Source organism: Bos indicus, chromosome 8, assembly GCF_029378745.1.
Source record: "Bos indicus isolate NIAB-ARS_2022 breed Sahiwal x Tharparkar chromosome 8, NIAB-ARS_B.indTharparkar_mat_pri_1.0, whole genome shotgun sequence".
Lineage (NCBI taxonomy): Eukaryota > Metazoa > Chordata > Mammalia > Artiodactyla > Bovidae > Bos > Bos indicus.
The window spans coordinates 61,639,563-61,660,951 of NC_091767.1; the positions used below are offsets into that span (position 1 = coordinate 61,639,563).

The following is a 21,389-nucleotide window of genomic DNA, read 5'->3' on the forward strand; positions in this document are numbered from 1 at the left end:
TATTTTAAATCTGTCTGAATATGAGTCCTCTCTTTTAGTTATCTACCTTGGTCTTTCTCCTGTAAGTGATTGAGCTCCCTAACTCAGGTCTGTGGACTGGTACCTCCTGTCAGATCAGCAATGACATTAGATTAGAAATAAAGTCACAATAAATGTAATGCTCTTGAATCATCCCCAAACCTTCTCCCCTACTCCTGGTCCATGGAAAAACTGTCTTCCACAAATCAATCCCTGGTTCCAAAAAGGCCGAGGTCTGCTGCCTTAACTGATCTCTGATCTGCCCTGGCTACTCATACCAGCTCCTGGGCAGGTCAGGCTCTTGTGGCCTCTTGGGTATCAACAGCTGAACAGTTGTGAAAAGGAAGAAAGATTGCTATTTCTCCAGTGACCTGGTGGTGAACAAGGCTGGTCGGCTGGCCCACCAGGCTGAGGTGATGTGGGAGAGATTCTTGGAATCTTTAGACACTCCCAGGATGAACGGGGAAGGATGGGGCTTCTGTTAATGTGTAAGTTGTTTTCCATACAGGGTACCTAGTTGAGAGAATATTAGGAGCTAAAATCCACTTGTTGAGCTGTTTTTGGAGCTACATCTGCCTGAAAGAAGGAAACATTACTTCCTCATTTGCACAAAAGCATCTGAATGTGATGCCTTTTTGTAACCCACATGTAGATGCTGTATAAGCTAGTAGTGGCCCTGGGAGGGGTAGTTTGACTTACTTGTGACATTCCCCTCTAGGGAAGCAAGCCCCAATAGAATTCACTCAGCACTCTGTGCAGGAAGTGGGCAAAGACAGTTCTTTCTCACTGCTAAGGGGTCCCATTCAGTTGGGCCCAGCTGGGTAGCTTTAAAATTGGAAGCCTTTGCTGCACGTGTGCCAGTGAAGCAAGCACTTCCCAGGCTTCTGGGCCTTGGTCCTCCCTGCAGTTTTAAAAAGTGTGGCGGAGGCACCATCCTTCTCCAGTCCTGCACTGGCTCAGTCTCCCAGGGATGTGTGAGGTTTGCTTTAGGCCCCAGATCTAGGCCCTAACATCCTACCCTCTATTCAACATATGTCTCACAGTTTGAGTCACTTCTGCAGAGAGCTGGTTGAGAGAGACAGTGTCAGCTGTAGGGTGCAAGCCCCCATCTTTAGAGAATTCCCTTGGATAGTCATCCTAAAATTATTTAGGAAATTTTCCCATACTGCAATTCTATTGCAGTCATCTCCGTGTCCCACCCCCACCCCAGATAGAGATATATTACCTAGAAAAACCTGAACTCAAATCCCATTTACCAGATCTGTGACTTCATACACATCATTTGACTTCTCTAAGTTTGTCTTAGTTTCTTTGTCTGTAATAGGAGGGTCATAATGTTTGTCTTCTATAATTCAAGGAGCTATTGAAAGAATAAAATGAGACGACTGCTCTGTCTAATGCTTTATTAAACTGTAAAGTACAATGAAAAGGTAAAGGAGATGAGAAACGGGTGATGGTGACATCCGTCCCTGGGGCCGCGGGAAGCAGGGCAGTGGTGTGAAGCCATAGTCTCCCAGGAGAATCAGAGCAGGATCAAACCTGGGGGAATTGCAGCAGTCAGGATTGGCAAGACCAGAGTAGGGCCACCCCAGACACTGGCCACAACCTCAAGGACATGCCTTCTTCTTAGGAGCTGACCTTCCAAAAGCTGAAGCAGCAGAGGAAAAGAGAATTTTTAAAAGATTAAAAAGGAAAGGGTAAAGATGCTAAAACCACTCATATATTTTCAAAGCTGTCCCTCAGAACACTGAAAAATTTATCATCTAAAGAATGAGATAAAAATATCTGACAGGAGATATAAAGATCTTGAATATATAGTTTTTAATTGTGATAACCATTCCCTATGCAAATATCCCATCCTTTTTCTGTTTCCAACCAAGTCATTAAGTCTATCAAATTACAACAGATTAGAACACCAGTTTTATCAAGGATCAGAAAATAGGATTAGGAACAAGAAAATAAATTTAAGCAGGCAAGCCTTATATGAGAGCTAAGGTTTTCCACACTCCCTGACCCTTCCCCAAGAAGGGAAAGTAGATCATCTTTGGGAGAATGACTATGATAGGTGATCATGTAAGGTTTGGAAAGTACTGGGAGACTGATCTCTCTTTGCTAACACACAATGGACGTTCTAGCCTAACTTTCTATTCTAGATATTTTACAATGAACTGGACAATTCATTTTTAAGACATGAGCAGTGAATGTCTGCCTCTGTGTCCTAGAATTTTGGAAGCAAGAACATGTTGTTTTTATGTCATTGTTTTTCTCTGTAGGGCAAGAATTTACTTGTCCTCAAGAGGTAATATAATCCACATAAGCACCCGGTTTCTTCTGCAGACAACAGCAGACCTCTCTTTCAACTTAATAATATTTAACTTCCTTAAACTCAGAGGATCATTTGGTTTAGGACTCAAGAGACATTGTTTGTCAGAAGGTATCATTCCCTCCTTTTACGGAAGAGCCCAAAGAGGTAGTGTGACTTTCCTATAGCCATGTGGCAAGTTTAAGTACAGAACTAGGTTCTAGACCTGCAGGACACAGCTTTTCTATAAGCAGCTGACCACAAATGCTGGTATGGATGTTCCTAATGGTCCTGCTGCAGTATTCCAACTGTCCATGAGTCTTGGCTCAGCAAAATCTCAGTGACACTATCTTCATTATAGTTCACTGTTAACTAGAGCTTGAATATTAAAAACATGTCACCAGTTTATGTAGTGTAATAATACTGTCTTAACCAAACCATTCCATTACCTAACCAGTCTGGATTTATGTTTGAATCACTACACTTCAAAAGGCGTGAGTTGCTAGGAGGGCACTCAACAATGCTGAATGAATGACCACTTAGAGGCTCATTAAGGAACTACGTCATTTTAGATCTAAAAGAGACCTTGCAGGTCCTTATGTCTACTCCTCCTTTCTCCTGCAGCCTGAGGAGTGAGGGCATTTGAGCAAGTGGCAGAACAGAGCTAGAACTCCCCAACTTTTCTCTATTTCCCAGACCAGCTTTCTTTTCTCCACCTGCACTGCTTTTCATTAATTTGATACAAAGACATTAAAATAGCCAGTTTACTTGTCTGGTAAATAAAAGTAGTGTTTCTAACATCTCATTTTAAAATGCTACTCCATACAAAATGACAGGGTCAGGTTGTTTTTTTCTTAATCCTGTGGAATTTGATCATTCTGATGAAGAGCAGAAACTCATCCTATATCACAGCAGACAGTAAAGCTGAAACTTGAAGCAGTAAATGATTCTATTTTGGGAACAAGAGATATAAAGTCAGGAAGAGTTAGGCATTCTAAGAAGGAAATTATATAGGAAAGCTTACTATTAAGTCAGCTCTCCAAAGTATTTGAATGAAAAGGAGATTAATACAGATAAGGGGAAGGTATGGGCTCTTAACAGATGACAAACGGCACATTCATGCCACAGAGAAAGCAAACTTTTAGCTGAAATGGTACTTATGGGAAGTAAATTCAAACCTCAGATGTTTTAGTCAGGAAGTCTCATTAGGATGCTACATAGCTCCTTATTATGGGTTATTACATAGTGTCACTAAAAAAAGAAAAGACATCTGAGAGGGACAAGACACGACCAAATAGCAATTTGAGAAATTTCAGTCTTGCCATGAAAGTGAAAGTGAAAGTTGCTCAGTGGTGTCCAACTCTTTGCAACCCCATGGACTATACTCCAGGCCAGAATCCTGGAGTGGGTAGCCTTTCCCTTCTCCAGTGGATCTTCCCAACCCAGGGATCAAACCCAGGTCTCCCACATTGCAGGCAGATTCTTTACCAACTGAGCTATCAGGGAAGCCTTGCCTTGCCATAGCTTGCTCTATAATAATATTGGATCATTAAATGTTATCCTCTCACCAAAAATGACCTCAGAATGACAGAGATTAAACAGAGCTATCATTGTTGAAATGACAGCTGTTAGGGTAAAACTCTTCTGAGAATCTAATATGTATTTTATTCACTGATTTATTCATTCATTCAACAAATATTTATGGAGTTCTAGGAAGACAAACGCTTCCCTGGTGGCTCAGTTGGTAACGAATCCACCTGCAATGCAGGCGACCCGGGTTCAATTCTTGGGTTGGGAAGATCCCCTGGATAAGGGAATGGCAACCCACTCCAATGTCCTTGCCTGGAGAATTGCGTGGACAGAGGAGCACGGGGGGCTACAGTTCATGAGGTCACAGAGTCAGACACAACTGAGCAACTAAATCACCACCAACCACCATCAGGAAGACAAAAAGAAGATAGTGTCTTTTTCTAGGAGGTCTCAAGAAGACAGACATATAAGTAAACCATTGTGGTGAGGTATGCCTGGTACTTTATTTGAAGAATAAACCATGCGCTTTTTGATGTTCATTCAGCAAGTGTGTCCAACTCTTCACAACCCCATAGACTGAAGCATGCCAGCTTTCCCTGTCCCTTACCATCTCCCAGGGTTTGCCCAAGTTCATGTCCATTGAATCAGTGATGCCATCCAGCCATTTCATCCTCGGTCACCCTCTTCTCCTTTTGCCCTCAATCTTCCCCAGCATCAGGGTCTTTTCCAGAGTCAGCTGTTTGCATCAGGTGGCCAAAGTATTGGAGCTTCAGCTTCAGCATCAGTCCTTCCAAGAAGTATTCAGGGTTGACTTCCTTTAGGATTGACTAGTTTGATCTCTTTATAGTCCAAGGGACTCTCAAAAGTCTTCTCCAACACCATAGTTCAAAAGCTTCAATTCTTTGACACTCAGCCTTCTTTATGGTCCAACTCTCACATCTGTACATGACTACTGGAAAGACCATAACCTTGACTATACAGACCTTTGTTGGCAAAGTGATGTCTTTGCTCTTTAACACACTGTCTAGGTTTGTCATAGCTTTTCTGCCAAGGAGCAAACCAAGCACAGCCCAGGCACAAACAAGGGACTGGGGGGACCTCAGAGAAGAGAAGATGTTTTTGACCAGGATTTAAAGGCGGAAGAAAGTTTGGAGGGCTGTGGTAAACCCGGGGAAGTAGGGAAGCCTCCCCAGTGAGGCAGTAGCTTATGCAAAGTATTTCGCAGTATGGGATGTAGAATCCTGGGTGAATCCCAGTGCAGCTACTTTAAAACTGTGGAATCATAGGTAAGTGATGTTCCTTCTTGGAGCCTCAGTTTCCTTCACTGTAAAAGGAGTGGAGCATAGTAATCCTCACTGTGTATTCTGATTATAAGCATGACTAACAGTGCTAGCTACTGTTTCATCTCTAATAGCTCTTTTAGAACATGCCTAGGTTGCAGGTATTCTTATTAAGTTCCCCCCTGCAGAGGAAGAAACCTAGAACTGAGAGCTTATGGAATTTCCCCTACATGACACAGGATAACACGTGACTTCTTTGGGATTTGAACTCAGGCGGTTGGGCTTGAGACTGTCGGTTTTAGCACTGGGTTCTATACCTTTTATTACATGAGATATTGTGTGTAAAGCACTCAACCCAGTGTCTGACATAGAGTAATAAATTAATAAATTATAGCTGCTTTTACTATTGTAAAATATGATTGCCCTAGGAACATGAGGTCTTTGGTGTGCAGGTACAGGGTGAGGTGGGGATGGGACTGCAGCAGTAATGGGTTGGATCACTGGGGACTTCATGCCATGCTAAGGAGTTAGAGCTTTATCACCAGGCCAAGAAGGAAAAATGGCAGTATCTTCAGCAGGAGAGTGACATCAGATTTATGGTTTAGAAAGGTCACTGGCAGCATATGGCAGCACTTGGTGAAGCTGTGCTTCACTAAGAAATGATGAGGCTCCAACTAAGGCAAGGGCAGCAGGATAAAGAGATGATGTGTATGAGAGATGTTATGGAGACGGAGTTAACTGGACTTAGTGACCAGTAGGATATGAGGGCCAGGAAGGTGGAAGAGTCTAGAATGTTCCTTTGGTTTCTGGCTTAAGTCCCACCACCAGTTGAGATATGGAAGCAATGCAGTAGGGGAAAGATGTGAATTTGGTTTTGGCTCTGTTGAGACTTGGAGACCTGAGGGGCATTCAGGAGTTGCAGCAGCCAGTGGTGTCTCTGGGTGTGGAGCACAGAAGATCTCAGTTGAAGATTAGAATTGCAGTGGATGGAACTTCTCAGTGAGGGTGAAGAGAGACTAGGGACCAAGAGGGGACACAAGCAACCTTGGTATTTAAGCAACAGGCACACCAGGAAGGCTGAAGGGGTATGAAGGATCAGAATGGCAGTGGGAACCCAGGGTTTAAAGGCGAAATTGTTTATACAGATATACGTAAAGCACCTGAAGATGCAGATACTTCTGGTATGGGCAGCTAGGACACTGAGAGGAACAGGACAAAATTCCATGGGCAAAATTTGTACTCACTGGACAAGAAGTTTGAGTTTTATTTTCTTTCTTGACAAGTGAGCTCTTCTTTCTTTAATCTACATTAGGGAGAGTAATTTGGTTATTTTTATCTATAACACATAATGTTAAAGCTTAAACTTTAGAGATAATTGTAGATTCACACTCAGTTATAAGTAACAATATGGAGAGGTACAAATTTAACTTTTTAGCAGCTGACTTTATTTCCACCATGGCTTCAAAATTTTCCATTTTTGTCCACTTTCCCTAATGGTGCTGATGGTGGGGGAAGAACTCTGTACATTCTAACTAGTGTGGAGATGGGCCAGGGAAGGAGGCCTCAAGGAGTGAAGGGCTAACTTCACTCCTGGGGCACTAAGAGAAAAGGGAGTTTTTGGTGGAGGTACCTAGGACACATTTTAAAGATGGAGCCTCTCAGGAGAGAGTTTTTGGATAGAAGCCTGGATTTGGGAATGAACCATGAGATGGGGTAGGTGCTGAAAAGCCTTTCTTCATCCAGGCCAGGTGGGTTCCAGGTCCAGCTACTGCAATGCAGCTGGGTGTTTTTGGGTATGTGTGTGGTGGGGGTGAAGGACACACTTTCAAATTTATATTTGTGCTCCATTCCACCACCAAAATAATCTAACATGCCAAACTGATGTCCCTTCTAACATGCCAACCTAACACACCACTTCTAACATGCCCCTTCCCTACTCAAAACTCCCAGCATGGTCCCTGCTGACTTTGTTGCTTCAGCCCTGGACTCCTGCCCTTCCCCACTGTGCTTTCTCTAACCCTGGGGTCTTTGTTTCTATGGTCTATGTCTGGAAGGCTTGCTCCACACTGGTAACTTTCACTGGCAACCCCCTTGGCCTTTCAGGTTTCTTTTTGGAGGGTATCTTCTCCAGGAGGCGATCTTTCTTCAGCCAGTGCAGGCTGCCATGCCTCCTTGGCCCCCGAGGATCACACTATGGTTACAGAAACTGCACTGTATTAGCAGTCTGCCAGGCAGTACATTCTGTGAGAGTAGGAACTGTGTTTTATTCGAGGCTGAATCTCCGGTGTCTAACAACAGTACAGGGACCTAGAAGGTGTTGAGTAGGTATTTCCGCAAGAAAGAGTTCTGAGTATCCATCCTGCAAATGGGTAGGATGGAAAGAGAAGCGATAGGACTGGAGCCAGTGGAGTGGGTGGGTGGCCAGGGAGTCAGAAGAGGGCTGAATGCAGAGTCCTGAGGGCACCCCAACATTTTAGGGCTTTGGGTTTTGAGGAGCCCTCAGGAGAAGGCGATGGCACCCCACTCCAGTACTCTTGCCTGGAAAATCCCATGGACGAGGAGCCTGGTAGGCTACAGTCCATGGGGTCGTGAAGGGTCGGACACGACTGAGCAACTTCACTTTCACTTTTCCTTTCATGCACTGGAGGAAATGGCAACCCACTCCAGTGTGCTTGCCTGGAGAATCCCAGGGACGGGGGAACCTAGTGGGCTGCCGTCTATGGGGTCGCACAGAGTCGGACACGACTGAAGCGACTTAGAAGCAGCAGCAGCAGCAGCAGCAGCAGCAGCAGCAGCAGCAAGAAGACTAGGAAGGAGTGGCTAGAGAGATCAGAGGAACCAGCATCCCAGAGACCAAGGAGTTTGCAGAGGCAGGGGAGGTGGTCCATAGTGCCAAGGTGGACCCACCCCTTCTACCTCTCCTCAGCGCGAGGGCATGTGTGTGTGTGTGTGTGTGTGTGTGTGTGTGTGTGTGTGTGTGTGCGCGCGAGCGCGCTCGCGTGTCTGTGGTGGTGGTGTGGGGGACAGTCGGGATCATCTGTGTCCCTAGAGTCCCGTGTAGCTGGAGCTCTCTTCAAAAGGCCTTGGAGTAAGAGAGCCTGGGGAAGGGAGGAGTGAGAAGGAAATCGTGACTCTTCTGGGTTCTAGTTCTGGCTGTACCGCCGCCGGTCCGGGTGAGCCTGGGAGTCCCTTTCTCTCCCGGCCTCAGTCTCCCAGTGGATACCCGGCGGACGCTGCGCGCCCAGGCAGGAGCTGGCCAAGGCCGGCGGAGGCAGGGCCCGGGTGGGAGCGGGACCGCCCACTGCGGCGGGCCGGGACCTCCGGGGCCCGCGGAGGCGGCGCGCAGGACTCCTCCCCCGGGGCGGGGGTCGCGGCGCCGGCAGCTGGCAGCCCCGCAGCTGCAGCCTCAGCACCTGCCGCGGCCAGACGGCGCGGGCGGGCGCGGCCCGGCCGTGCGCCCCCCTCCTCGGGCTGCAGCCGCGGCGCGGGAGGCGGAGCCCGAGCCGATCCCGAGCCGAGCCGCTGGCCGAGCCTTGCCCGCGTCCGTGCCGCCGCCGGGCGGGGCCGCCCCTAGCCGAGAGCGTCAGCCCGCCAGGTCCGCGTCCGCGCGGGCGGCGCTTCCTTGCAGGTAAGGGCGAGGTCCCGGCGCCGCAAAGTTTTGGGGGGGGACTGCAGGTCCCTACGCCCCGGGCCTGCGCCTCCGGGAGCTACAGACTGCCTGCCCCCGCAGCTTCCTCCGCGCCGCCCCCCGCCGTGCGCTCCGCTTGCACCACCGGCCCCTGGTGACCCACGCCCGCCTCCAGTCCTAGAGCCCCCACTCCTAGCGGGGGGCGCGCGTCCCGGTCTCGCTCAGGGCCTGCGGTTGTTAAATCTTTACACAGTATCAATGTATTGCTTAAGTTTTCGAGATCTGCATGGCATAGTGCAAAAGAGCGGCAAACCGGGCGACCTGAGTTCAAGTGCGCCCACGGCCAGCGGCCAACTTTCTGAGTGACCGCAGACCAACTCGCCCTACCCCGTCTCTACGGCCACACCTGGACCGGGAGGGGTTTGCCAGGGGCGATCACCTGAAGCGTCCTGCCTTATTGCCACTTAGTGAGTCGTGGGGCACCCCTGAGTGTCTCAGTTCCACAGCTCCTTGGGGGTGTAGAGAAATGTTGGGACCTTACAGAAGTCAATCTCAGGGGTCAAGTTGCTAACCTGCAGCAGCTCTGGCTGAGCTTTAGGAGGAGTGTTGAGTCAGCCTTTGGAAATAGCGGATGCTCCCAGGGCGGGGAGCCAGGGGGCCCCTGGCTTCTGGTGGCTGCTCTGCCATTCACTGACTATGTGACCTTGGGCAAGTACCCCCTACCAGTTTTGCCACCCATAAAAAGGTGGGGGCGGGTGTTGAGTTCACTAGCTGATCGTTGAGATCCTTCGGCTATAAACCTGATGAAGTGAAATCTCCTGGTCTCTGTATTTGGGGAGGGACTATTTCACCAGGAATCCACACAGCACTTGCAAATAGGCGTTTAGGAAATAAAGGAGACATTGGCAGTTTGTTTCGAGTCCTGAAATAGACATGGTAAGGATTGGTGAATGCTCACCTTTCCCCCTTCAGAGCTTTGGACCATCATAAAATATTTAAGGGCATAATGATTTGTTTTCAAAGTGGCTTGTAGATCAGGAAGCATTTCTGTTTGTGAGTCGGTTATTTTAGTAAAAACCTCAAATAGTTGTGTGGGGAAAAAATAATTCACTGATCTAAGGGTCCTAACATAGAGGCCAGCATCTCCTAGTTTCTAGTCTAAAGCCACAGACTAAGATGTTTTCCAATCAAGACAATTTGAAATCACTTATAGACCAGATATCCTTTGGTGGATGTTCAACATAGCTGTGATTGGAGAGGCCAACAGTTAGGCAAGTGAGTATTTTCCAGGACAAGTGAGTTCTGGTGCATCCACAGCAGAACAAACTCAAGGTGGCTAACTGTGACATCCTAGCAGTTGAACTTTGTCCTTTGCCCAGTCTCTTACCAACACCACCCACCCCCCATCTCCTGCTTGTGCTGCAATTAGTGACTCCCCAGTGTGTGGGTGAAATCCATTACTATGAAAGGATTTTTATGGAAGTGATTTTATTATTTGATTTCCTTCCTAGACTTCCCGGTTTTAAGTTTCAAGCTTTATGAAATCAGAGGACTAATGAGAGTGTGTTTTGGGACTGGAGCAGGAAAATGGCAGAATTGTGGCACATAAATCATAAATTTGCCTTTCCTGAACAATACTCTGTAATTGAAGCTAATTTGTTCAGAGCCTTCGATCTCTCAGATGCCTTCCAGTGCCACCAGTCTTTCCCCTCTTCATTTTTCAGTGGTTCAGCAAGAACTTTCTCAACTCATTCTGGAGGAAACAAAGAGGTAAAATACTGATGGGCTCTACCCTCAAGGAGCTCAGATTTTAGTGAGAAATAAAGAGAAATAGCACAGGGCATTCTGGGAGCTAAACCCTGGGACCTCTGGGAATGTCATGGGGAGTGAATTCTAACTGGGGAGACTGGGGACATGCGCACCATGGAAAGTGGAAGGAAGAAGAGGATTCAACAGGTGGTGAAAAGTGGAAAGACCACTTTAGATCACAGCACTAGAATGAGCAAAGATACACAGGTAGGAAAGCACAGGGCCCAGACGAAGAACAGCAAGTCTGGTGGAAGCACAAGAGAGGGCAGAATGCCTCAGAGCAGAGGACAGTGGAAAGTGATTCAGAAGGCACTGACCCTGGGCTGGGATCCACACTGGTCTGGGGATGTTGGACCTCTGAGCCTCACTTTTCTCCTTTTTCAAAGGGGAATAATAATAATTCCAGACTCACAGGGTTAAATGAGGTCTTGTGTGTAAAAGTGTCTAACAGAGTGTTTGCGTACAATGAGTGTTTGATAAGTTAGTTCCTTTTAATAGCAGATTCATACGCAAGTTCCCTAAATGTTGGAGTATGTAAATAGTACTTTTGTTTTAGCAATCTGTATTGTGTTAGAGGGCTTCCCTAATAGCTCAGTTGGTAAAGAATCCGCCTGCAATGCAGGAGACCTGGGTTCGTTCTGTGGGTTGGGAAGATCCCTTGGAGAAGGGAAAAGCTACCCACTCCAGTATTCTGGCATGGAGAATTCCACGAACTGTATAATTCATGGGGTTGCAAAGAGTTGGACATGACTGAGAGACTTTCACTTTCACTTTTCGTTGTGTTAGAACCCCTCCACCAGGACGGAGTTCCTATGACAGTGTGATTTGTATTCAAGATGCCTCCTGATTGAAGGTGTGGGGGCTTTTTGTTCTTTGGAGGTTGCTTGGACCATAACTGACATCAACAGCAGCCAGTGACCTGCAAGTACTGTTCAGTGGTGGAAGGCTACAGAGGGATAAATTGGAAGACGGAATCTCTGCCTCCCACAAGCTTATCATTAGTGCTCAAGGACCTGGGTCTGGGGGACTTGACTGCCAGACACAGTTATAAATAGATCAGTCTTGTCCATATATACTGGGAACTGGGTGCCCGCTCTCATCTGCCTAGTGTAGGGAGGGGCATTTGTAGTAGCCAAGGAAGAAGAAAAGGACAGGGGGGTAAAGGACAGCATTGCAATACCTGGGTAGCGCCATGTAGCATCCAAAGCACTATCCTTCATTTGCTTATTCAATAGTTATTCATAGAACATTCTCTGTACCAGAGAATTATTCTAGGTGCCCCAGGAATACACTGGAACAAAAGGCAAGATCCCTGCATTCCTGGAGTATATATTCTAGTTGGACAAACATAATAAACAAACAATACATAAATAAGATAATTGCAGGTGGTGCTAAGGGCTGGGAAGGAAATAAGCAGGGAAATGTGAGAGAAGGTAGGTAGTGGAGTGCTCCATTTGAGGGTGGGCAGGCAAGGCCTGTCTGAGCCATGGAGAGGCAGCGAGAGAGGGAGCCAGTCATGCCTGAAACTGAGAGAGGCAGCCCAGCTCTGGAAGAGGTGGGGTAACTGTAAAGAAGTGTGCAGACTCTGGGGCCACACCGCCTGAAGTCCTGGCCCCCCGACAACTAAATATATTCCACGGTCAGGTTATATATAGTCTTCTGGGTTTCTTCATCTATAAACTGGGGGTAATAATCCTACTTGATAGGGTTGCTTTGAGGATTACATGTGTTGTTATATTAGAATAGAGCCAGGGATGTAGCAAGCTTCCAGGCAGAGGGAACAGCAGATGCAAAGGCCTGGAGGTCTGAAGGAACTTGGTGGGTTCTAGGCCTAGATGGGCTGTCTGGACAGATGTCATCTTCACTGTTATTAAGGAGACTCTGGAGCAGGTTGTCTGCCCCTTGAATGTAAAACTATGTTTTTGGAGTTTTGGAAAGAGACACATCCAGCCAACCACCCTCTCACCTTCAGGACTGGGCCCCGGGGGTGTGGTGAGCTGCTGTTTCTGCTTTGGGATGTCTCACTGTAGACCCAGTTCTGCAGGTAAGGTGGAAGCTGGTCTGAGAGAACTGGCCACAATGAACTACAGAGGCTGGAGCCCTCAGGCATCCACGAGTCAGTCTGCTTTGGTGGACACAGTTCAAGTTCATTAAAGTTGTTGACAGTTCACTTAAAAAAAAAAAAAAAAACCTTGTCTCTGCATCCCTTCCCTGTAGTCTCCTCCTTTCCTCTCTGTCCCTCCTTCACTTCTCTTTTCCCTTATCTCCTCTCTCTCTCTGCAACTCTGTAGAGTAATGCCCATGGAGGTACCCAGGGCACCCCCATAGATGTGCCCAGGGGAAGCTTGACTGGGGCTGAGCCCGTGGTGGCATCAAAGCTAGCCTTGCCTGCCTGCTGTGGGATCCCCGATGGCCAGCATTCCCCTCCCCCTCCAAGCCAGGAGCCGCACAGCAGGGGAGAATGATCATCTTGTTCCCTTGATCCCTCCGTCCTTAAATCTAATCACTCATCAAGTGATTTTTTTACTTCTAAAGTCTCTCTCAAACACATCCTCCTCCTTCCACTCTCTCTCTGAGTGTCAAACTTGTTTCTTCTAACATGTGGTCCAGAGGCTTTCAGTGGGTCCCTTGTATATGGGGAATGAAGTCCAGGGACCTCAGCCTAGCAGACATGATGGGCTGTCTTCATCCTGCCTCAGTCCCTCTTCTCCTTCACCCTGTCCTCCATGCATAATCCCTACCCCCCGCACCCAGGGCTAGGGCTTTGCTCATCCATCCATATGGCCCCTCTGCCTAGCATTCACCTCAGCCCTGGTGGTCTTGCCCTCGCCTGAAGGCCCAGCTCAAATCTGATTTGTCCTGGGAATTGTCTTCCTTATCCCCTTGTCCCAGGCAGGATCTTCATCTTCATCTGACCTCCCTTCTGCAGTTGGTACCTGTTATGAAGCAGCATCACTGTCAACCTTGAAGGATTCTGTGTGTGGCCACTTGTGTATTTGGCCATGGCCTTGAGAAGTCCTTGGGAGGGTGGGCATAACCCCCCTCTTACCTCTACCCCACAGCCCTTCTCACAGAGCCCAGCCCTAGTGATGACTTTGCCATACTGGAGTAACAGAAACTGGTGATTTTATGAGTTCTGAAATGGTTTGAATCAGGCCAGAAACATGATGCTAATGCACAGGGGGTGTGGTCCTCAGCTAAATTCCCTTGTGACATTCAGATGCCTCGAAATGTAGGCCCTTCATTTGGTGAAGACTTGATGTAACCTCAGAGATGAGTCTGAGTTTAGCTTATTCAGTATGGCCTATATTATTAAATGGGCCTCCCTGGTAGCTTATTGGTAAAGAATCTACCTTCAATGCAGGAGATGCAGGTTCGATCCCTAAGTTGGGAAGATCCCCTGGAGAAGGAAATGGCAACCTGCTCCAGTTTTCTTACCTAGGAAATCCCATGGACAGAGGAACCTGGCAGTCTACAGTCTACTGGTCACAAGCACATAAGTGTCAGACACAACTTAGTGACTAAACAACCCATTTTAATAAATATGCTATGTAAAATTTGAAATTTCAAGTTAGACAGACTTGGTAATAATTGTTCATATTGTAGAAGGATTCTGCCCTATACTCAAAGATTTGATGTGGGAAACTTTCAAATACCAAGCATGCCTGTGTACTTAATACCAATCAGTATATAAAGTTCTGATTTATGCAAAGCTGTTGTAGCTGTACTTCTACGATAGTCCAAGATACACACCAAACTTACCACACATTCATGGAAGCAGGGTAAAACAGTCTTACATTTATTTTGGTAACTACAGATTATATTATGCAGCTCTGCAAATGTAAGGATTTTTTACAAAGTTAACTCTCTGCTTGAAGGACCATGGGCAGCCTGATTTAGTGCCTGGCTGATCGATGTGAGGGCAGTAGCGTTATGTTCACTAAAGTGAAACAACATTTTCAGGGACCCACTTGATGTTTGGAGACCTTTTTGCCAGTGGTTAGAAATGGTTCAGGCTTCCAGTCATTTCACAAAGTGGCTGCTAAATGATGTGTGTGCTTAACACTGGTTCTTATGGAAAAAAGAAAAAAAAGAAGGAAAAACTCTAATTACAGGCTAGAAATGGTATGGTGGTAAATCTAAAAGTATGAAAGTGTGTTCTTTTGACCTCTCTTGAAGAATGATTGGAGAAGCTCAGCCTTTTCAGCAAAAGCGTAACATGGCAAACTGTCAAAATCCTGAACAGAAAGAGCTTCAGAGGAATTCATCCAGATGCAACAGTGCTTAGTTCTCTGAGACTTAGACTTAAGAGATGACAGATGTGCAGGCAGACGTGAAAGGCTGCACTTCCTGTTCTCTGAGTATCCAGAATGTAGGGTGTAGGCTAGAACTTGTAACATCCAGTGGTAACAATGCCATCCGCTGTCCCCGCCGGGGTTGACATGGTTAAACTTCTGGGCTACTGCTTCGTAGTTCAGTTTATTCCATATATATGATTCAGAAGGGTGCAAGAGGAAAAGCAGTTATCAAAATAAAGATGAGGGTGCCGTTTATTTGTTCTTACGAAAGTAATTCAGTTGGTAGCCGGAGTCTGTGTTCTCTCTGGTTTTCACTGGAGAAGGGCATCAAGCCCAGGCTGTTCAGGGCTCCTCTGGGACTGGTGCACGTGCTGTTGGCCCCTGGCCAACTTACAGGTGATGTCTGTACAGAAGTATATATTTTTCCTCTTCCTTCCTCCTTGGGAATGAGGGACATTTTGAATATAGAAACAGGAAGAATTGATTGTTTTCTTTTTGGAGCTTATTCCTGGGTAGTGGCAATACTCAGTGCTTCACAAAAGCTGTGTAATAAGTTTTAGTGAGAGCGTTCCCTGTCTGTATGCCGAAAACCTAGATTCACACAGGATATTTTAGCCACAAGGCACAGACCTTCAAACAAAGTTGCCAACCCTGAAGAAGATCAAGTGTAGCCTTTGTTTGGCGCAGGAATTTCCCTAGCACACCCAGCCTCTGCGCACGGACCTGCCTGTCCCTGAGGCATTCCTAGTCCCTTGTCAGTTGGCTCTGATTATTAGAAGGTTCTTCATTATGCTGAACCCAGCTCTTCCTCCAGGCAACAGCTGCCCCATTGGCCTTGATTCTGCTCTTTGAAGCCCTGTACAAAAATCCATTTCTTTTCCCATGACAGCCTTTTTAGCCATTTGGACATTCAAAGACAGGGATAAGTTCCCAGAGTCTTTACTTCTTTAGTCAGAATGCCCCCAGTTTATCCAGTCCCCTGGAAAAGACAGAGCTGAGAATTGGACACAGCTGTGCAGGTGGGGTTCCGGAGCCTCACTTCAGAGTCTGTCCTTGTATTAACATACCTGTGGCCCAGTTGGGCTCCCTGTGAGTCCCTGTTTTTCGGTCACTCAGTCGTGTCCGACTCTTGGTGATTTCATGGACTGCCACATGCTAGGCTTCCCTGTCCTTCACCGTCTCTTGGAGTTTGCTCAGACTCATGTCCATTGATTCCATGATACCATCCAACCATTTCATCCTCTGCTGTCCCCTTATCCTTCTGCCTTCAATCTTACCCAGCATCAGGGTCTTTTCAAATGAGTCAGCTGTTTGCATCAGGAGTTTTAGCTTCAGCATGTGTCCTTCCAATGAGTATTCAGGGTTGGTTTCCTTTAGGATTGACTGGTTTGATCTCCTTGCTGTCCAAGGGACTCTCAAGAGTCTTTTCCAGCACCACAGTTTGAAAGCATCAGTTCTTCAGTGCTCAGCCTTCCTTATGGTACAACTCTCACATCAGTACATGACTACTGGAAAAACCGTAGCTTTGACTGGATGGACCTTTGTCACCAAAATGATGTCCTGCTTTTTAATACGCTGTCTAGGTTTGTCATACCTTTTCTTCCAAGGAGAAAATGTCTTTAATTTCATGGCTGCAGTCACAGTCCACAGTGATTTTGGAGCCCAAGAAAATAAAGTCTGTCACTGTTTCCATTTTTTTCCCCATCTATTTGCCGTGAAGTGATGGGACCAGATGCCATGATCTTAGTTTCTTGAATGTTGAGTTTTAAGCTAACTTTTTCACTCCCCTCTTTCACTTTCATCAAGAGGCTCTTTATCCTCTTTCCTTTCTGCCATAGGGTAGTGTCATCTGCTTATCTGAGGTTATTGATATTTCTCCTGCAGTCTTGCTTTCAGCTGTGCTTCATCCAGCCCAGCATTTTGCATGATGTGCTCTGCATATAGTTTGCTATCAGCTGCTTCTTCTGGGCTTTACATGGGCCACTGGGGACTGCACGTTGGTGTCACAGAGACCAGGTGGGCCATGGAGGAGTGTCCCGGATCAGTGGCTGACACAGAGCAGCTCTGGGTGAGTCTGCCCCCTCTCTGTCTGGGACTCAGATCCCTCATCAGTCCCATGACTCCATTACTTTTCTCTGGCTGCTGTGACAAATCCCCACAACTTTGACTTAAAACAACAGGAATCTATTCTCTCAATAGTTCTGGAGACCAGAAGTCTGAAATCAGGGTGTCGGCAGGGCCATACTCCCTCTGGAGGCTCTAAGGAACCATTCTGTCTCTGCCTCTTCCAACTCCTGGTAGCTGCTGGCACTTACTGAGTTGTGGCTGCTTCACTCCAGTTTCTGCTTCCTTAGTCACATTGTCTCCTTCTCTTCCATCCATCAAATCTCCCTTTGCCTCACTTTTATAGAGACATGCGTGCGTGCTAAGTCATTTCAGTCTTGTCTGATTCTTTGCGACCCTGTAGACTGTGGCCCACCAGTCTCCTCTGTCCATGGGATTCTCCAGGCAAGAATACTGGAGTGGGTTGCCATGCCCTACTCCAGGGGATCTTTGCAACCCAGGGATCGAACTCACCTCTCTTATGTCTCCTGTATTGGCAGGCAGTTCTTTACCACTAGTGCCACCTGGAAAGCCCGATAGATTAAAGGCCAACCTGAATAATCCAGGATAAGATCCTTAACTTAATGCAGTGACCCTGTTTCCAAGTCAGCTAACATTTTCAGTTTCCTGGGATTAAAGCGTGAACATTTTTTTTTTTAGTGGGCCTTTGTCTACTTTTTTTGCTTTTTTTTTAACTCTACTTTTTCTACTTATGTGACTATCCTTCTTCTTCTTCTTCTTTTTGCATTTTTAAGCTGTATTTTATAGATGAAGGAACTAAGTGTCAGGGAAATTGCCTAAGCTAAGACCTCTCCACTAATACGAGGTGGAGCTGGGGTCAAATTCAGTTCTCCTGACACCTCTCATGACTGTTCGTTCTCTCAATTATATTTGGATCCAGCTCTCCAGGTCAGCCTTGAGTCTTCATTCTGCATGTTTCATGTCTCTTCCTTCAGCATCATGGCTGCTACTCTGAGGGTGCTGAGCCTGCTCTAATCCACTCCACCATAGATGTAGGAGGGGCTCACGGATTAGGCTGCCAGGGAAAATGCAGGTGTTTCTAGTCCACCTGTCATCTTTAGGCATGCTCTGGCTGATCAGGGGGAGTTTTTATCAATGTAAAGCAGAAGCTGTGTCTATTAAAATATTCATTACCAGGTCTTAGACTTAGGGGAGATCCCACAATGAACATGCTCTGGGTAGAGAAGGGACATGTAGAGGAAGACTTAATGTCCTTGAATTTCCCCTCTAATTTAGTCCAAGTTTGACTCACTGAACTCGAGGGAAATTATTTATATTGTCAGTGCCCAAGTTCATGTCTCTTTCTATCAGTGATGAGGCAATGGTGCTTTGCAGCGCTGAACGTACATTGCAGTGTGATCTTCTTGCCCTTCAGCTAGCTGAAGTTCACAGTCCTTTAAGTGGGGTCTTCCATCTGCTGCTGGCTAATGAGCTCTCCAAATGCAATGCACAGCAAAATATGCTTCCCTGCCCCTCCAAAAGTGTGTGCACCACTTCGTTTGTACTTGACATTCCAGAGTACCAGAGAGGCCTAGGGCAAGCAGGAGTGTTGGGTCTGTTGAGGCAGGTGGGAGAGCTGAGAAGAAGCAGAGGGAAGGGAGCGGCTGGGAGGACCTGGCACCGAGCAGTGCCAGGCTCTCTGCTTGTGGCTGTCACTGCTGATCTAGGATTATGGCTCACACCTGCCCAGAGCGGCCTCCTGGACCGCTGCTCCACTCAGTTCAATATGCTTTGCTAAGAAAGGCCTGTGTGGGGAAGGGGACAGGAGGGTTCAGGAGGGGAGTGGAGACAGGTGAATCAGATGGCTCTTGCCCAGCCTGGAGGAAGTCAATGTGGGGCAAAGTGCTGCATGTTACAGAGACTAACAGGAGCCCAGCAGAGGGCTGGCCATGCCTCGGGTGACGGCTGGGAAGGCTTTGAGGAGGGACTGGCATTTGAACTGAGCCCTCAGGGGAAAGGCAGATAGAGCAGTCCACCCAAAGGTGCCCTCAGTTGTGTCCCCATCAGGACCCTAGATTGCCCCCTTCCTGGTCATCCCACTGGACATGACCTGGATAAACCTCAGGTCTGAAAGGGACCTTCAGTTCAGTTCAGTTCAGTCGCTCAGCCGTGTCCGACTCTTTGTGACCCCACGGACTGCAGCACGCCAGGCCTCCCTGTCCATCACCAACTCCTGGAGTTTACCCAAACTCATGTCCATTTACTTGGTGATGCCATCCAACCATCTCAATGTCCAGTAAAGCAGATATTCCACTTTACGGCTTGGAGCCCTAAGGGCAGAAGAGGGGGAGCACGTCAGAGATTTCTACTCAATTTATTTGCTGGATGTAAAGAACATCAACTTCCCATTTTGACAAGACTTGTTTGGTGTAGCCGCTTGGAAATATCCCCACATCAAAGTGTCCTGCGTTGTCTGGGAGGTCTCTTCCAAGCTAGGAGAGCCCTCCTCCCCAACTCTGTCATCCCTCCTGGATAACACTCCCTGGGATCTGTGGTCATGGGGTGTTTCCATGTAACCTGCCCCACTTGACTGTGAGCTTCTCCCAGGTAGGGACAAGCCTGGTTCAATCTAAAGCCAAAAAGAGGCCTGGTCCTGGGCAGAGGCTTGTCATACAGTGTTGACTGATGAAACCAAGGGCTATGGTTCTGATGACTGCCTTGCTTGCATCTGGCTCCCAGCTGCCCCATTGCTTTTAAGTCATCAGTGCTATCCTCTAAGTCGAGGGCAAATATGGGCCTCTTGTTTCTCTGTCTTATACCTGTTTCTGCAGTGGGTCTAGCCTGTCAGCCAAGTGCTCGTGAAGGGTGGTGCCTGCTCTCTGCCTTTTCAGAGGGTGGGGAGGCTGCAGACCTAATATTCAGCATCTGGAGCTGCTGCCTGTCACCCTGAGATATGGCCAGGGCTACCTGTGACCTCACGCAGTAGCAAGCACCTGGGCTTTGGCCTCAGTCAGACCCAGGTCTACTAGCTGTGTAAACTGAGACACATAATTTACTTGTTTATTTAATTGATTATCTGTGAGTGTTAAACTTATAGAAGACACAGAGAGGACAGGATTGCTGTTTTCTACCTGTATGTGGTTAAATATTCAATAAGAGTCAATTTCCTTTTTATATTATCTGAAGGGCTGTCATGGAGAAGAAAGATAAAGCTTGTTCTCTGTGTTAGAGGCTGTCCAAAACCAAAGTTAGTTATCCCCCAGTTTGTCATCCTTTCTAAGTTCCATCAAACCCCTCAGCCTCCTAATTTCTCAAGCATTGCTAACATCTTTGATTTCTTTCTCTCTTCCACCTGCTAATTACCACCAGCTCTCTGTGTATTTGGAGAAGCTGCTTCCCATGTCTGAGCCTCTGTTTCCTATATGTCTATGTTAGTCACTGAGTCATGTCCGACTCTTTGCAACCCTGTGGACTGTAGACCGCCAGGCTCCTCTGTCCTTGGAATTATCCAGGCAGGAATACTGGAGTGGGTTGCCATTCCCTTCTACTGGGAATCTTCCTGACGCAGGGATCAAACCTGGGTCTCCTGCATTGCAGGTGGATTCTTTACTGAGACACAAGGGAAGCCCATATGTGGACTAGATTATTTCTAGGGTCCTTTCCAGCCCTCCAGTGCCACACAGCCATGGACTTTGAGGAGATATCCCACTTCCAAGGGTAGAGAAGCCCCAGAAAGATGGTAGGAGCTATGAAATTGCATTTAGAATCAAACCCCATACCTGCCAGAGCTGCTCAGAGGGCGCAAATAAACCTTGTACACACCAGGACCCACAGAGACTGACACAAAACTGTGTTTGAGTGTCTCCTGCAGAGGTACGGGTCAGCAGTGGACTGCTACAGGGGCAGGGCATCTGGGTGCAGTAGACCTGGGTATGGCATAAGCCCTCTTGGAGGAGGTCACCATTAACCCCACCATACAGCTACCAGGGCTTACACAGAACTGGGGAAACAGACTCTTGGAGGGCACAAACAAAACCTTGTGTGCACCAGGACCCAGGAGAAAGGAGCAGTGACCTCACAAGAGACTGACCCAGACTTGCCTGTAAGTGTCCAGGAGTCTCAGGTGGAGGTGTGGGTCGGTGGTGGCCTGCTGCAGGGTTGGGGGCACTGAGTGTAGCAGTGCATGCATGGGACCTTTTGAAGAATGAAACCATTATCTTCATTGCCTCCACCATAGTTTGGCCTCAGGTCAAACAACAGGGAGGGAACACAGCCCTGCCCATCAACAGAAAATTGGATTAAAGATTTACTGAGCATGGTCCCACCCATCAGAACAAGACCCAGTTTCCCCCTCAGTCAGTCTCTCCCATCAGGAAGCTTCCATAAGCCTCTTATCCTTCTCCATCAGAGGGCAGACAGAATGAAAACCACAGTCACAGAAAACTAACCAACCTGATCAC

The 21,389-nt window shown here is 47.3% G+C and overlaps 1 protein-coding gene and 1 long non-coding RNA gene across 2 annotated transcripts in view; one reads left to right on the top strand and one right to left on the bottom strand.

The window, feature by feature from the left end:
* Positions 1 to 1,406: 1,406 nt before the first annotated feature.
* The window catches only part of LOC139184565 (uncharacterized), a 37,689-nt gene continuing 17,706 nt past the window's right edge, over positions 1,407 to 21,389 (bottom strand). Inside the window, exon 2 of the long non-coding RNA XR_011568102.1 lies at positions 1,407 to 1,666. This is a non-coding gene — a long non-coding RNA (uncharacterized lncRNA). The remainder of the gene's footprint in view (positions 1,667 to 21,389) is intronic.
* The window catches only part of FRMPD1 (FERM and PDZ domain containing 1), a 108,989-nt gene continuing 96,233 nt past the window's right edge, over positions 8,634 to 21,389 (top strand). Inside the window, exon 1 of the mRNA XM_070794776.1 lies at positions 8,634 to 8,758. The gene's annotated coding sequence lies outside the window, so the exon portion shown is untranslated. The remainder of the gene's footprint in view (positions 8,759 to 21,389) is intronic.